This window comes from Protopterus annectens, chromosome 5.part0 (genome assembly GCF_019279795.1).
Source record: "Protopterus annectens isolate FY-2018-M chromosome 5.part0, PAN1.0, whole genome shotgun sequence".
Classification (NCBI taxonomy): domain Eukaryota; kingdom Metazoa; phylum Chordata; order Ceratodontiformes; family Protopteridae; genus Protopterus; species Protopterus annectens.
In genome coordinates, this window is record NC_056735.1 from 933,498,532 (window position 1) to 933,514,875 (window position 16,344).

A 16,344-nucleotide genomic window follows, 5' to 3' on the forward strand; every position below is an offset into this window, starting at 1 on the left:
GTATGTTAGTTGCTGCTAGCCTGAGGACTGAAGACAGGTGACAATGTAAGGGAATGGACACAGTACCAGATATTTATGTACCATTACTCTGTCCCCAGGGGTCTGGCATGTCAGAGTCACATTCTCCAAACTCTGTGGACAACCATCACATATTGTCCAACTGGTGTCCGGAAATACGCATTTGTCCAGTGGGGAGGGTCTACATCTATCAGGCACATGTACACATTCTGCAAACATCTGGATACTGCAGATGTCAGACACCTATGAGAAGGTCACCATACAATACATATGCACTGCTGTCTATTATTGTGTAACTCAGATATTCCAGGAATGTCCTCAACCACCTGTAGTAGCACTCACCTATTTGTGGGATGTAGGCTGAATGACATGGTACTGTAATGGGACACCCAGCAGTGGCAGTGATGTGTGTGGACACATAACAACACAGTTATAGAAGTCAGGGCATTTCTGGTATTCCTGGTTCCATGTGAGTTTACTAGGCTGTGGGTCCTGAGCAGCTATATGCCTAGGCCACATGTTATCCCATGTGTATGCAAGTCATCAGCTGATGTCTCCATCCAACAGGGACACAGGTGGTATCCCAAGGGTGTATGTGCCATTAACCATTCAGTTGACCAGGTTATGCCTGCAAAGGCGTAGGTAGCTACCCTACCATCCACCAAAGGGTGATTGTGTGGGGCACACATCTGAGCTGCCAACAAGCCCAGTTCAGGTCAAGTCACTAGGTGGAGGTTGTATGTGTGGGTGTGTTAACAGAGTGGAGCATGACTTGCAGTCATGCAGCAGTCCCAACAATGTGCAGTCCGTGAATGCCTGGCATGCCAAAGTGAGGTTACTCCTGAGGAGTACGTATGAAACTGTATATCATATAAACAAAAGTTCATATAAGCGAACCCTCTAATGAGCGAAAATGTCGGATATCTAGATGTGTGTTGGATTGCAGTACAGTGAAGATTGGAGTATTTGCCCTTTCCTCACTGTAGTGTGATCTCAGAGTTGGTATATATATATTTAGCAGGGGGTGTGGGGGGTGCAGCTCCCCACAATATTTTTTTTTGTTGTCTGGCATTTTTCACTTATTGAACATTTGCTCATATGAGCTTTCATTCATATGATATAGACCCAAAAGTGGGTAGAGGAGCCTATAGCTGTATGGTAGATGTTTGATGTCCTGACATTACCTGGTGGGGAACCTCTGTGATATCACCAGCTGCTGCATGTGCTGTGTGATGTGAATGACAAACAGAGAATTATGCACATTAATGGTCATCATTGGGGGGAGAACATGAAACATCAGGAACAAGGGGGGGCAATGAATGCTGTAATGCCAGTATCTTGCTGATACCCACACACGTACTGTGCTGATAGATTGCAAGAGTATGATGTGGATGTTAGTGGTGGATAGTGCTAGCAAAAGTGGATGTGTAGGGTCTGTACATAATAGTGGCCAATGTATGCAGTCCTGTGATGTGTTCCCCTGTTCATGTCTTTCAGGTGGGATGTACCGAAGATGGATCTCGGCATTCTCAGAAGTGGAGACTGCTGCAGTCATTGATGCCCTCAGACTCCATCACCAGGTACTGTTGGGAAGGAGCCAACAAAACCTGCAACAACGCACTGCACTGTAGACAGAACTAGTAGCAACAGTCAATAATGTGGGCCACCAGGACAGGAGCTACAAACAGGTCCAACACCGTGACACATACCTCATACACAATGCATGGCAAAGGGCTGAAGCTACAGCCAGGAACTGTGCTGGCACAGGTGGAGGACCTGCTACTCAAGCACCACTCTCAGCCACTGAGGAGTTCCTTGAAAACCTTGGTTCAGCCACCACATCCCAGGAAACAATGACTACATATGTCATGGAGGTGGGTGGCAGAGATTCCACAGCCAAGGAGCATCTAGGTAAAGCCCCAGTGGGCATCATGTTAATACTGTAGCATTCATAGTAGCATATGTTATGTCAATCTGCATTTATGGGTGTGGATTTGTAATGCACACATGTGCACACATATTGTGAATGTCAGCAAATTTTGTAGTATCACAGCTTGTAGTCTACATGTTCATAAATGCACATTTTATCCTGTACCAATGCCACATGTGTGTGTACTGACAATAACTCTCCCCCACAACCCCACAGTTCCCTCTGGTGTGGCTGGGGAGCAGCAACCTGAAGCCAGTGAGTGTGGAACTTTCATGTTGTGGCTCACCTATGCCCTAGGCATGTTAAGGGCAGCCAGTTTCCCATGCACACAACTGCTACACTTAGCCATATTGCAATATGTGCATGTTCACTTGTGGTGGGGTTCACTGCAGTGCATCACATTGTTCATCACAGGAGCCTAGTTTCTGGAAGATGTAACATACTTGCACATACTTTTGCGTAGGTGTAGACACTGTGCTATACAGGGGTACATTAGTAGTGTGTACACAAGTGCACTGTGTGTTAGGTAAAAGTCCATCACATACCCCCACTTCTCACATATCTCACAGATGTATAATAGTAGCAACATTAACTAGATGTAGCTGCACTGCATGCTGCTGAGGGCCTGTCCAGAGTGTGTCTGTTATGGTCTGATTGTGTGTTGTGAATGGCATCAGTCAGAAGGTGTGGTCTCTAGAATGCCTTTGTGGCACCCCACCTGTATGTGTGTGTGTGTGTGTGTGTGTGTGTGTGTGTGTGTGTGTGTGTGTGTGTGTGTGTGTGTGTGTGTGTGTCTGTGTGTGGATCAGCAAGCATTATAGTGCAGGAAGTAATTTACTTATGTTGTCTTTCCCTCACAGGTGAACATGAGGTCTCTGCTCCTCACAACCTGATGTCAGTGTCTCATCGGACTCTGATGATGGTGGCCATAGTGAGGCACAGGTGGGGTTGTTGGGGGATGAATTTGTACTATTGGCTGACATCCCACTTCCTCCCCCAATGTCCCCACACATGGTCAGTATGCCCACACATAACCAGTCCCCAGCAGCCACAGATACTGGACGGTCAGAGGGTGGTGGCATCAAACAGGGTAGTGTGGTAACTATGGCATCTGTGACTGTAGACACCAGCCATAGCCAGAGAGCTGGCGAGGTCCAACACAGGCAGATTGACAGGGGTGTTTGAAGGAGGACTGCTGCCCATCCAGCCCCTGTCAGAGGTGTCACAGCACATGTTACCTGATGCATGTTTTGGTCCATCATGGAGGCACAGGCATGTTGTGAATGGTACACAAGACTGACGCTCAGAGTCATGGATGCAACACTTCCTGGCATGCATGACACCCTCCACAGCATTGGTGATGCCATACATCATTTCAATGATGTCATGGATAGATAGTGGGGTGAGACATTGTCAGTCCTTAACCATGCAATGCCTGTGCTTGAACATGTGGGAGTAGGGTGTCGGACATGTAGATATACAGTGGATATAAAAAGTGTACACACCCCTGTTAAAATGTCGGGTTTTTGTGATATAAAAAAATGAGACCACAATAAATCATTTCAAAATGTTTCCCACCTTTAATGTGACCTATAACCTGTACAATTCAATTGAAAAACAAACAAATCTGTTAGGGGAAAAAAATATAAAAAATTAAAAACTTACAATAAGCTGGTTGCATAAGTGTGCACACCTTTAAACTAATACTTTGTTGAAGCACCTTTTGATTTAATTACAGCATTCAGTCTTCTTGGGTAGGAGTCTATCAGCATGGCATATATTGATTTGCCAATATTTGCCCACTCTTCCTTGCAAAAGTGCTCCAAATCTGGCAGATTGCGAGGGCATCTCTTGTGCACAGCCCTCTTCAGGTCACCCCACAGATTTTCTGTTGGATTTATTTCTGGGCTCTGGCTGGGCCATTCCAAAACTTTAATTTTCTTCTGGTGAAGCCATTCTTTTGTTGATTTGGATGTATGCTTGGGGTCATTGTCATGTTGAAAAGTTAAATTCCTCTCATCTTCAGCTTTCTAGCAGACACCTGAAGGTTTTGGGCCAAAAATGACTGGTATTTAGAACTGTTCATAATTCCCTCCACCTTGACTAAAGCCCCAGCTCCAGTTGGAGAAAAGCAACCTCTAAAATAGAAAAAAGGCCAACAAAATGGTTGTAAGCACAGCCCATACTTAGCAAATCCTCCTCAAGTAAATCCAAGTCCAAAAATTATGGTTAAAAAAAGTAAATTTATTCCATACAAAGTAGGTCCAAAGAATTAGCACTTTCGTCCTTTATGGTAAGAACTTCATCAAATGAAGGAAGAAAACGTTTAAGCCAGCTTTAAACACTCACAGTTAAAATGTCATTGACAATAAACATGAAAAGACACACACCCTTAAAAAGCAAACATAGTTAATGAAAAGTTAATGAAAGATTAATGCCCAAAACATATTATATAAAAATATAAAAATGTAAAAATGTGTAATACATAAAATAATCTATCTTTCCAAAGCTTTAAGTTTGAGTAAAGACCTAATAGAAACATGTTAATTTAAACCTGACCAGTTGCCTGCATCAAGATGTAACTGCCAGTATAATTCACATTTTTCCAGAATGAGTGACCAAGCCCCACCTCACGTATCAGTTTTAATGCTATCAATTACTGCAAACTTAAAGGTGTGCCCTTCGTTTTCTAAGATGTGTTTATTCAGGCATTGGTTTCTTTTTTCCTTTTTGTATCATACAAATGCTCACATAGACGATTTTTCAATTTATGGTCAGTTTTACCAACGTAAAAACAACAACATGCAGTACATAATGCACAATATATAACTTTTTCACAGCAACAATTATATTTATGGTGAATCCTCACATCAGTGTTATTAATATGAAAGATACTGCCCTCAAAAATAAATTTACAGAAATTACACATTCTGCACCTGCTCATATAACCTTCCTTCATGTTGTGACAGTTGTTTTTTGTTTCAAAGATATTTTTAAGGTTCCTACCCTTTTTATAGACTACTATGGGGTTTGTACCCACATAAGGTCTTGTACTTTTATCCTGACTTAAAATAGGCCAGTTTTTAACCAAAATGTTCCTCAACTTGAGACTGTCTACAGTGAAAATAGTAATAAAAGAACTACTGTAGTTCTTAGGGTTTTCTGTATTTTCTGTATTTACATCAGTGTGAATAGAGACAACATTGGTTTCATGATCTAATAAGAGGGAGAAAAAAACTCTTTCTCTTTTGTTAATGACTTCTTACATAATATCTACAATGAATTTACATGGATTACCCCTACATAAAAAACATTTGTTTAAGTTTGCCACATTCACATAAAAAAGCATCCATGGTAGAGACCATGCGGACAGCATGCACAAACTGTCCTTTCACAATAGCTTTCATCTGTTTCAAGGGATGTGTGCTTGAAAAATGGAGTAGGGAACTGGAATATGTTTCTTTCATACAAATCTGGGATATAAATCTTCCATTTTGATAGTCCTTGGTTAACAGGACATCCAGGAAAGAAATGGAGTCTACCCCATGGGTATAAGTGAACTTTAAAAAGTTCATAGGTTCATAGGTAGGTAGGTACTAGGCTATCTGCCCGAAGGCATTTATAAGCCTAGCCAGAATGTGTTGGCTTTCACCCCCCCTTAGATTAGTTCTCTGTGCCTCTGTCCAGCAGAGCCACTGAAGTGATCCCCAGGGTAAACTTTCTGTTTCCCATCCACTCATCAAGGTTTCACTTGAAGAGTGCTAGCGAGGAGCTCTGCCTAATGTAGATTGGAATCTTGTTCCAAAGCATGGGAAGTCTCTGGGACAGGAATCTATCCCTCCAGCACGTCCTATTTATTGTTGTGGCAAGGTTTAGATCCCTAGAGCATGTGGCTCGAGGGGATAAGATTTTCTTTAGGTGAAACATGTCCATCAATTCTGGGTTGGACATGGCCTTGTATGTCAGGCAGAGATCACCTCTGAGCAGGCGGTATGCAACCGAGTACAGCTGGAGTTTTTTAGTCAAGCTGCATAGGGCATCTGTTTGAGGCCAGTGATCCTCTTGGTGAGGTACTTCTGCAGTCTTTCCAGCTGTTGCAGGTGTCTTGTAAGGTACATCCCAAATGGGGCGTTGTACTCTATGATGGGTCTGATGAGTGATGAGTAGAGGGGAACAATGACCTCTTTTGATCTAGATGCAAACCCTTTTGTGATTAGGTGGGCCACACAGAAGGATTTTCTAACCACTTTGGCAATGTGATTATCAAAGGAGAGATCACTATCTACTTGGGTCCCCTGATCCCTTATTACGTTTTCTGTATTTAGGGGACTACACCTATGTGGTAGTTTGTAGGTACTTTGTTATTTCCAAAAGGAATAACTATGCACTTTTTGGCATTACGCTTGAGGCCATGAATTTGACACCAGGTATCCGTCTCAGTGAGACCCTTTTGGAGGATGTATGTGTCAGCCAATGAGTCAATTATAGCCCCCAGTTTACAGTCATCTGTGAACTTGGTCAGTCATAGTCCTCTTGTGCTTGTCTGTACCTCTGAGAAGTATATGCTGAACAGGAGGGGTCCTAGGACTGAGCCCTGGGGAACGCCACTTGTAACCAGTTTAGAGTCAGACCTAGCTCCCGCAACTCTCACCATTTGGGTTCTGTCCGTTAGCCAATTGGCAAACCATCTTGTGATATAGGGGGTTAATGTTCAGGCTGGTGAGCTTGTCTATAATACCAGAATGGGGAATGGTGTTGATGGCCTTTGTGAGGTCTAGGTAGGCTGTGTGTACCACCTTTCCCTCGTCTATAGCCTTGGTAACTGTCTCAAAGAAGTCCACCAGTTTTAGAAGGTATGATCTGCCCTTAAAGCCAAACTGGGTAGGGTCCAGTGTTTGGAGGTTCCCAATGTCTCTGTTAATGAGTTCCATGATGATGCGCTCCATAGCCTTGCAGACCAAACTAGTCAGGCTTATAAGGTGATAGTTCCTGGGGTCTGTTGTGGCTCCACCTTTGTGGAGCAGAATAACCATTGCTGTGCACCACTCTATGAGTATGTAGCCTGTGGAGTGGCTGAGTTTGAACAGTGCGTTTAGGTGAGGGGTTAGTTTGTCTTTGAGCTTGTGTAGGACACAGCCTGGGACACCGTCTGGTCCCATTGATGCTGTGTTTTTGGCTTTGAAGAGGGCTATTTTAACCTGTCTGTGATTTCAGGGGCTCTATATTCTTCTGGTATGGTTATGGGCCCTTTTGGGGGTGAGAGGGGGGTGTAGTTTGCACTGAACATGTCGGCCAGGATGTTCATAGGTTCATAGGTTCATACTAGGCTATCTGCCCTAGGGCATTTATAAGCCTAGCCAGAATGTGTTTGGCTTTCGCCACCCATTTTAAATTTATTTTGCTATGCCCTTTTTCGAGGTTAGTATACTGTGCCTCTGTCTAGCAGTGACACAGAAGTGATACCCGGGGTAAACCTATGATCTCCCATCCACTCATCAAGATTCCTCTTGAAGAGAGTCAATGAGGGACTCTGCCTAACCTGGACTGGGATTTTATTCCAGAGTGAAGGGAGCCTCTGGGTTATGAATCTGTCCCTCCAGCATGTCCTATTTATTTCAGTGCTGAGGTTCCAGTCTCTCGAGCGTGTAGCTCGATGGGATTTGGATTTTCTGAGGTGCAGCATGTCCATTAATTCTGGGTTGGACATGGCTTTATACGTCAGGCACAGATTGCCTCTGAACAGGCGGTATGCCACTGAGTAGAGCTGGAGTTTCTTTAACCGGGCAGCATATGGCATCTGTTTGAGCCCTTTGATCCTCTTGGTGAGTTACTTTTGGGGTCTTTCCAGTTGCTGAAGGTGTCTGGTAAGGTACATCCCAAAAGGGGCATTGTACTCAATTATGTGCCTGATGAGGGATGAGTAAAGAGGCACGATGACCTCCCCTGATCTAGATGTGAATCCCTTCATGATTAGGTGGGCTATATAAAATGTTTTTCTAACCACTTTGGCCACGTGGTTGTCAAATGAGAGATTGCTATCAACTTGGGTCCCCAGGTCCCCAATTACTTCTTCTGTACTTAATGGATTACCACCGATGTGGTAATTTGTGGGCACTTTGTTTTTGCCAAAGGGGATGACTATACACTTTTTGACATTTAGCTTGAGGCCATGGCTCTGGCACCAGTTTGTCTGTTTCTATGAGGCCCTTTTGGAGGATGCTTGTGTCGGCTGGAGAGTCGATTATGGCACCCAGTTTGCAGTCATCTGCGAACTTGGTCAGCCACAGTCCTTCCGTGTTGGCCTGTACCTCCGAGAAATAAATACCGAACAAGAGAGGTCCCAGGACTGAGCCTTGTGGGACACCACTTGTAACTGGTTTGGAGTCTGACATGGCTCCAGCAATTCTAACCATGTGGGTTCTGTCCTTGAGCCAGTTTGCAATCCATCTAGTGACATAGGGGTTTATATTTAAGCTGGTGAGCTTATCTATAATGCCCAAGTGGGGTATTGTATCGAAGGCTTTTGCGAGGTCCAGGTAGGCAGTGTGGACCACCTTCCCCTCGTCAATGGCCTTGGTGACTGTTTCAAAGAAATCAACCAGGTTTAAGAGGCAGGATATGCTCTTAACAAAGCCGAACTGGGTAGGATCCAGTGTCTGTAGGTCCCCAATATCTTTATTTATGAGGTCCATGATGATCCTTTCCATAGCTTTGCAGACCAAGCTAGTCAGGCTTATGCGGCGATAGTTTCCAGGATCCATTGAGGCACCACCTTTATGGAGAGGGACCACTGTTGCTGCACGCCACTCTTTGGGTACATATCCTGTAGTAAGGCTGAGATTGAACAGTAGTTTTATGTTTGGGTTTAGCTCTTCTTGGAGTTCATGTAGGACGCAGCCCAGGACACCGTCTGGTCCCATTGATGCTGTGTTTTTTGCTTTGGAGAGGGTGGCTCTTACCTGAGCATCTGAGATGTCAGGGGGGCAGCACTCTGCTGGGATAGATATTTGCCCTTTTGGTGGGGAGGGGGAGAAGTTTGCGCTGAACCTGTCAGCTAGGATGTTGGCAATGTCTGTGGGTTCAGTGTATTTTTTGTCATTTTGGACTAATTCTGAGCATATCTGGGAATTACCACCCAGGTTCCTAACATAACTAAAGAAAGCCTTGTGATTATCCTTAGTGTCCTGTGCAATTTTTCTCTCGAAGCTGGCCTTAGACAATTTTATGAGTGCCCGTAGTTTTTTGCTAATACTGATCAGTAATGCCTTCCCTTTTTGGGATTTTGCTCTATCATTTAATAGCTTCCTCCTTCTATTGTATAGTTTGTTTATGGCTGGGGTCCACCAGACAGGACGTCTTCCTTTGGAGGATTAGGTCTTGGCTTTATTTGGGATCGCATGATCCATGCATTCCTGAAGGTGTTCATAGAATGCGTTTATAAAGGATTCTGCAGTCTGGGCCGTATTTTCCACAGGCCCGGGGGCTTTGAAGGATTACACCTTGGTTTTGAGGAGTGTGAAATTTGCTTTAGAGAAGTTTTTCACTGTGGTTTTCTGGGCAGCGGGTGGGGTTGGGATGTGAATATCCAGTGAGATTAGTTTATGGTCTGATCTTACCAGTGAGGGATACACTTCTGGTCTGGAGCATAGAGTCCCCATGTTGGTGATGATCAGGTCCAGTATGTTTTCCCCTCTTGTGGGAGTGGTAACAAGTTGTTCCATAGCATTTGAGTTTATAAATGCTAGGAACCTTTGGGCTAGGGTGTTGGAGCTAGAGTAATGCTCCCAGTCTATGTTTGGGTAGTTGAAGTCACCCAATATAATGGTGTTTGGAGAGACCTTCATATTTTCCAGTGTTCTCAGAAAGGCCGAGTGGGGTTTCTGGGTTTGGGAGGGTGGTCTGTAGCAGGCTATAAACTGGAAGGCAGTTTTACCCACTGTTAGTTGCACATGGATAGTCTCTGATGCTTCGTGCTTTGCCACCAACCTGGAGGTGTGGGTATCTTTGATGAATATCGATACTCCCCCTCCTTTTGTGGTTCGGTCCAAGTTTTGGGGCCAAAAGCATGGTATGAGGTATAACCTGGTAGTGCTGGGGTGCTCTCGGGAGCCCTGAACCAGGTTTCTGTTACTGCACAGATATCGATGTTCTCCATGCTTAAGGAGAGTTTTGAGTGCGTGCATCTTGAGGTTTAGACTTCTGGCGTTGAGTAGCATTACTCTTAGTTTCTTATCCCTTGTGATACCTATGGAGGTGGGTTTGTCTTTTGAGCCTTGCCTAAAAAAGGCACTATGGAGGTAGCAAGAGCCTTTGCCAATGTCTGAAAGCCCAGGGGATGACAGGTGCAAGCCGTCCCTAGTGAAGCATTGTGGCTTGTCAAGCATATCATCCCAAGCTGACAGGCATTGGATCCCCTTTGAATGACACCAGTACTTAAGCCAATTGTTGAAATTGATCATCTTGTCTTCATATTGTGGCATCATTCTTGGTGAGGGTAAGATGCTACTCAAGGTCAGGGTCATACCGGCCTGGGCTACATGCTCAGAGAGCTCCTTTATGTCTCTTTTCATGTAGTCCAGGGAGGTACGTCTCAGGTCATTCACACCAGCATGGACAATGACTGAGTCATATTTGTACTTGCCTTGGAATGACTTGAGTGCTTGTGTTATGTGGTGGATCCTAGCGCCCGACAGGCTGCTCACCGTGACCCTCTCCTTGTTCAGCCTGGTGAGTGGGACGTCAGTGTGCCTGACGATAGAGTCACCTATTACAAGTGTATCAGGTGTGTTGTTTAGTCTTAAGGGCTGTGACTGTTCAGCACACTGGCTTTGTGAGATATGTGTTGCATGTGTTTTGTTTTGGGGTAGCGGTTGCTTGGGTGTCTGCTTTGGAGGTCTCTGCTGCTTAGGCAGATCTTTATTTAGAGCCTCTGAGTATGTTTTTGTGTGATTATGTGTTTGGTTTGCTGTCGTGGTAGGTCTATGTGAGACTGGAATTGTAGTGAGTGTGGTTTCCTTCTCCTCCTGACTGGTTATGCCAGTACTGAGTTGAGAGAGCTTAGCCTCCAGTTTGGCTATATGGTTGCATCTCTCACATGTGTTGGAATTTGTTGGGAGGAGGAGAGGGTTGTCTGTCTACATGAGGCAGTTGTAACATTGCCTCAAGATTCCCAGATTCACCAGCTGGACCAGAGAGGAGATTGACAACTGACCTTTGGACATGCTAGAATAATATTGGGAATTCCTTAATAATTGAAAACAAGGGCCAATGGGGAGTGAGGGTGTAGTGCTTTTAATTTTTAGTGCTGACTTATATAATTGCTTTAGCGCGCAAGTGCCAGGTAACTTAAGTGCAATGTGTTACAGGTAACTTAAATGCAAAAACGACAAACAGTAACTTTCTTTCAAGTGAAACAAGGAAATAAGTACAGTAAGCAATGCAGATATCACTAGTGATCCACAGAAACACTGAGAAGCCACGTATTAGGTGGAATTAGCGTTCCAGGGAAATAACAAGCAAACAAACAACAAGCATATAAACAAAGCTAGATTCAGCAGGCAATATTTTTGGCAATATTAGTTGGTTCACTGTATTTTGTGCCATTCTGCACTAACTCTGAGCAGATCTGAGCATTGCCACTTAGATTCTTGACATAGCTAAAGAATGCCTTGTGGTTATCTTTGGAGTCCTTGGCAAGTTTTCTTTCAAAGCTCGCCTTGGATGATTTTATGAAGGATCATAGTTTCTTGCTGATACTGATCAGGGATGTCTTCCTTTCTTGGGATTTTACTCTTTTCTGTACTAGTTTCCTCCTTCTATTGTATAGCTTGTTTATGGCAGGGGTCCACCAGACTGGTTTCCTTTTCTTGGAGGAGTGAGTCTTGGTTTTGCTTGGGATAGCACAATCCATGCATTCTTGTAGGTGCCCGTAGAATGCATTAGTAAAGGATTTTGCAGCTTGGACAGCATTATCCTTTAGCATGGGGGCTTTGAAACTTTCCACCTCCATCTTAAGTAACGTGAAGTTTGCTTTTGAAAAGTTTTTCATGGTGGTTTCCTTGTCCGGGGGTGGGGGCGGAATGTGGATATCCAAAGTGATTTGTTTATGGTCATTTCTAACCAGCGAGGGGTTGACCTCCGCTGTGGAGCACAGGTTGCCCATGTTGGTGATGACCAGGTCCAATATGTTGTCACCTCTGGTGGGAGTGTTGACCAGTTGTTCCAGGGTGTTTGAGTTTATAAATTCTAGGAAATGTTGAGCAAGGGAGTTAGTACTTGAGTAGTTCTCCCAGTTAATGTTTGGGTAGTTGAAATCACCCAATATTAGGGTGTTTGGTAGGACCTTTATGTTACCCAGTGTTTCCAGAAATGTGGAATGGGGGTCCTGGGACATGGTGGGTGATCTGTAGCAAGCTACAATTTGAATTGCAGTTTTGCCCGTTGTTAGTTGCACGTGGATAATCTCTGAAGCATCGTGCTGTGCCACTAACCTGGAAGTGTAGGTATCCTTGATGAATATGGATACTCCCCCACCTTTTGTATTTTGGTCCGGGTTCTGTGGCTGAAATGTATGGTAAGAGTTGAAGCCTGGTAGTGCTGGGGTGCTCTCTGGAGCCTTATGTTACTGTACATATATTGATTTTCTCCATACTGAGGAGTGCATCGAGTGCATGCATTTTGAGGTTTAGACTTCTGGCATTGAGTAGTATTACCTTCAGATGTTTGTTACTTGTACTATTTACGGCGGTGGGTTTGTCTTTTTGATCCTTGCCTAAAAAAGGCAATATGGGGGTGGCAAGAGCCTTGGCCAGTATTCGAAAGCCAAAGGGTGATAGGTGCAAGCTGTCTCTAGCGAAGCAGCGTGGCTTGTCGAGCATGTCATACCAGGCAGACAGACACTGGATCCCCTTTGAATGACACCAGAAACTTAGCCAATTGTTGAAATTGATCATTTTTTCTTTATACCGTGGTATCATTCTTGGTGAGGGCAGGATGCTACTCAGAGTCAGGGTCATACCAGCCTGGGCTACGTGATCAGAGAGCTCTTCCATGTCTCTTTTTATATAGTCCAGGGAGGTACGGCTCAGGTCATTCACATCAACATGGACAATGACAGAGTCATGTTTGTACTTGTTATGGAGTGACCTGAGTGGTTGTGTTATGTGGCGGATCCTGGCACCCAACAGGCAGCTAAAAGTAACCTTCTCCTTATTCAGCCTAGTGAGTGGGATGTCAGTGTGCCTGACTATAGAGTCACCTATTACTAGTATGTTGGGTATGTTATTTTGCCTTGAGGGCTGTGATTGCATGGCACACTGGTTTTGTGAAGTATGTGTTTCATGGTTTGTGTTGGGGGGTGGAAGTTGCTTGGATGTTTGCTTTGGAGGGCTCTGTTGCTTTTGCAGATTTTCATTTAGAGCCTCCAAGTATGTTTTCTTGTATTTACCTGTGTTTTTTGACAGTGCTGGTTTAATGGGTCTATGTGAGGCTGGTGGTGTGATGTCAGTATTTTCCTTCTCCTCTTGACTGTCTGATCCAGTCTTGGGTTGAGAGAGCTTAGCCTCCAGTTTGGCTGTATAATTGCATCTCTCGCATGTATTAGTGTTTCGTGGTATGAGGAGAGGGTTGTCTGTGTATATGAGGCAGTTGTAACATTGCCTCAAAATGCCAAGATTCAGCAGTTGGACTGGAGAGTACACCTGAAACTGCAGGTCACCACAAAACACACACAGCTCCTCTCCATGGCCCAGCTGAACACCACCCCTCCAGACACACACACACACACACACATGATGTCAACTGTATGGCCCAGCCTAGGCTTTTGGCAACTCCACACCATACCTGTGCATATGATGATACCTGTGCCACATCCCTGTTATCCATAACATCGATGCAGGGACATGCTAATATGTGTCTGTTGCACAGGGTAAATATAGTACAGGTAATGCCAGTGTGTAGTGTACTAATTTTATGCAGTGTAAGGTGCTGTCTGCTGGCAATTGTCATGGGTACACATCAATGTGTATGTACCTTTGTGCCATGATGCTTTATTGCTGTCAGTACTGCTAACAGACTGTTGTCTCACAGACCTTATTCTGTGTCTGTTCCAGGTGTCTGTCGTTGTATGTCCTGGGGAGCTGCTGCCATTACCAAAGGCGAGTATGTTGGAGTGGAAACACAGAGACCTTTTCATCGCCAAGGTATGGCTGTATATGTGCATGTTTACCTAGGTGCGTATGTATGCAACAGTATGTGAGGGACAATAGGGGCAGACAGCGTAACCTTGCATGCATATCCCTTGACATAGCCAGCTAGCATTCATACATGTCACCTGGGTGTTACGTAGGATAACAGGTTCATGGATACAGAGGAGGTTACTAGAGTACTGGCCCTGGGTCCCTTACAGTCCTTGCCATTACTTTGTCCCCAACAGAATCATTGATCAGCACCTGTTGCCTCTGGCATTGCTGGACATAGGTTCAACCCCAGGGACAGATCTTGTTTTTCCCATCCACTCAACCTTGATGCAGTTGATGAAGGTATGCATGGTACTGTGTTTGACATGTTTGGGGAGTGTAGTCCTAACACAGGGCAGCCTCTGGGAGCCAAATCTGACTCTCCAGATGGTGTTTTTGCTATCGCTTATATGATGCAGGCCTCCTGTGCCATAATGCATACAAAGTTATACTCTGATATATGGAGCAGCTGTTGAAGGGCTGAGCACAACATTGCATCTAGGTATGCCACAGACACCTGTGGACAATCTGACCAAAAACAGTGGGGCAGTACTGATTACAGGCAGTCTGCATGGAACAGGTGTTGAGGGCCATGGCTGACCTTTGTGGGTGTTAACATAGCCTTTACAGTTTTGCAGATGTCTGCATAGGTGCATAGTAGACTGGCCATGCTGCTAATGTATTGTTGTACTGACTGAGGACTATTCAGAGGTAATGGCCAGCATTTGTCTGGATGTGGTCCCTTTACTTATGTGGAGAACCACATATAAGCATTTTATGACCACTGCCACTAATTGCTGCCTGAATGCAACATTGTTAATGGTGGATGGCACAGTGGTGCAGCTTTAGTATTGTCACCTCACAGCAAGAGGTTCTCTTGTTTGATTCTCAGCTGGAGTGCCTTCTGGAGTCTGCATGTCCTCCCTATGTTCATGTGGTTTCTTCTGGGTACTCTGGTTTCCTCCCACATTGCAAAGACATGCGTCTAGAGCATTTCTCCCTGGGCCTCCACTGAAAATCGGCTTTGTTCCAAGATGGACTTTCCCGCTAAGCAAATATTAAATGTTAAATAAATTGTTAGCATTCTGAGTACCCAGGTCTGTCATCGCAGTCTGTGTGTTTATGGGGTTGGTGCTGATGTAGAGAATACTGGGGCCATGTCCTTGCAGTATGGTATGTTTACACTCTGGTCTGCATTCAGCATGAGACCTGGACCTTGGCACCATTCAGTACCCACTGTGTGGCCCATTGCAATGTGTTAACAGCAGTTTGTGGCTCAATGACAGACTGCACAATACTTACAGTTTACATGACTTTAGGCCATACCTACATATGTGGGTGGTGGTAGGTAGCATTTATGCCTATATATATATGTGGGTCATTGGGGGTAGCAGGTAGTCACAGGGCCTTCACAGGTCTACATATTGCACACCCACATAGGCTACACAGATTGCAGTTGCCACCTTATCAAATGTGGACTGTGGTACATGTCTAGTAGTAAAGTGACAGTTGACAGGACATACCATACCCAGGCCAAGTGCAGCACACAGGACTTCCTTTGGTGTGCTACTATGACACCTTCTTTGTATGACATTACCTTAGCTTACGCTATTTGTCATAACATTAAGGTACTTCTAATGTGCAATAACTTCTCTATGCAATTAATAGACAACTTTATGAAATGTTTGTTGTCCTACACTCTCTGGACCTCTGTATTGTTTCAGTTGTCATCACAGGCCACACCTTGCCAAACATGGACTGCAACCTGCAGGGTGGCACAGATGGTGGCCATACCTCTGACTTCTACATATGTCTGCAGAATGTCCTGATGTTTGCCACATATATTTGTCATAACATTGTGGTTTTCTGGCAAATTGTTGGAAAATCATGACAGACTAACATTACAGATTAATGACAGATATTGTCATGTCACAACACATACCCTTTGGAAAGTGCATTCAAATGTGCAACCTGTTCTGGTATCTACTTTCCATGCGTGTTACAGCAATATGTGAAAGTTGTGCTCAGTGTTTGGTCTTTGCCCCACTTTTCCTTATGGCTTTAACCAGATATCTTCCTGTGAGGGTTTGAGAGGTATGCTGATGGCTGCAAGACAGACTGCTGCAAGGGGATATACATACATGCATACACACACCCACT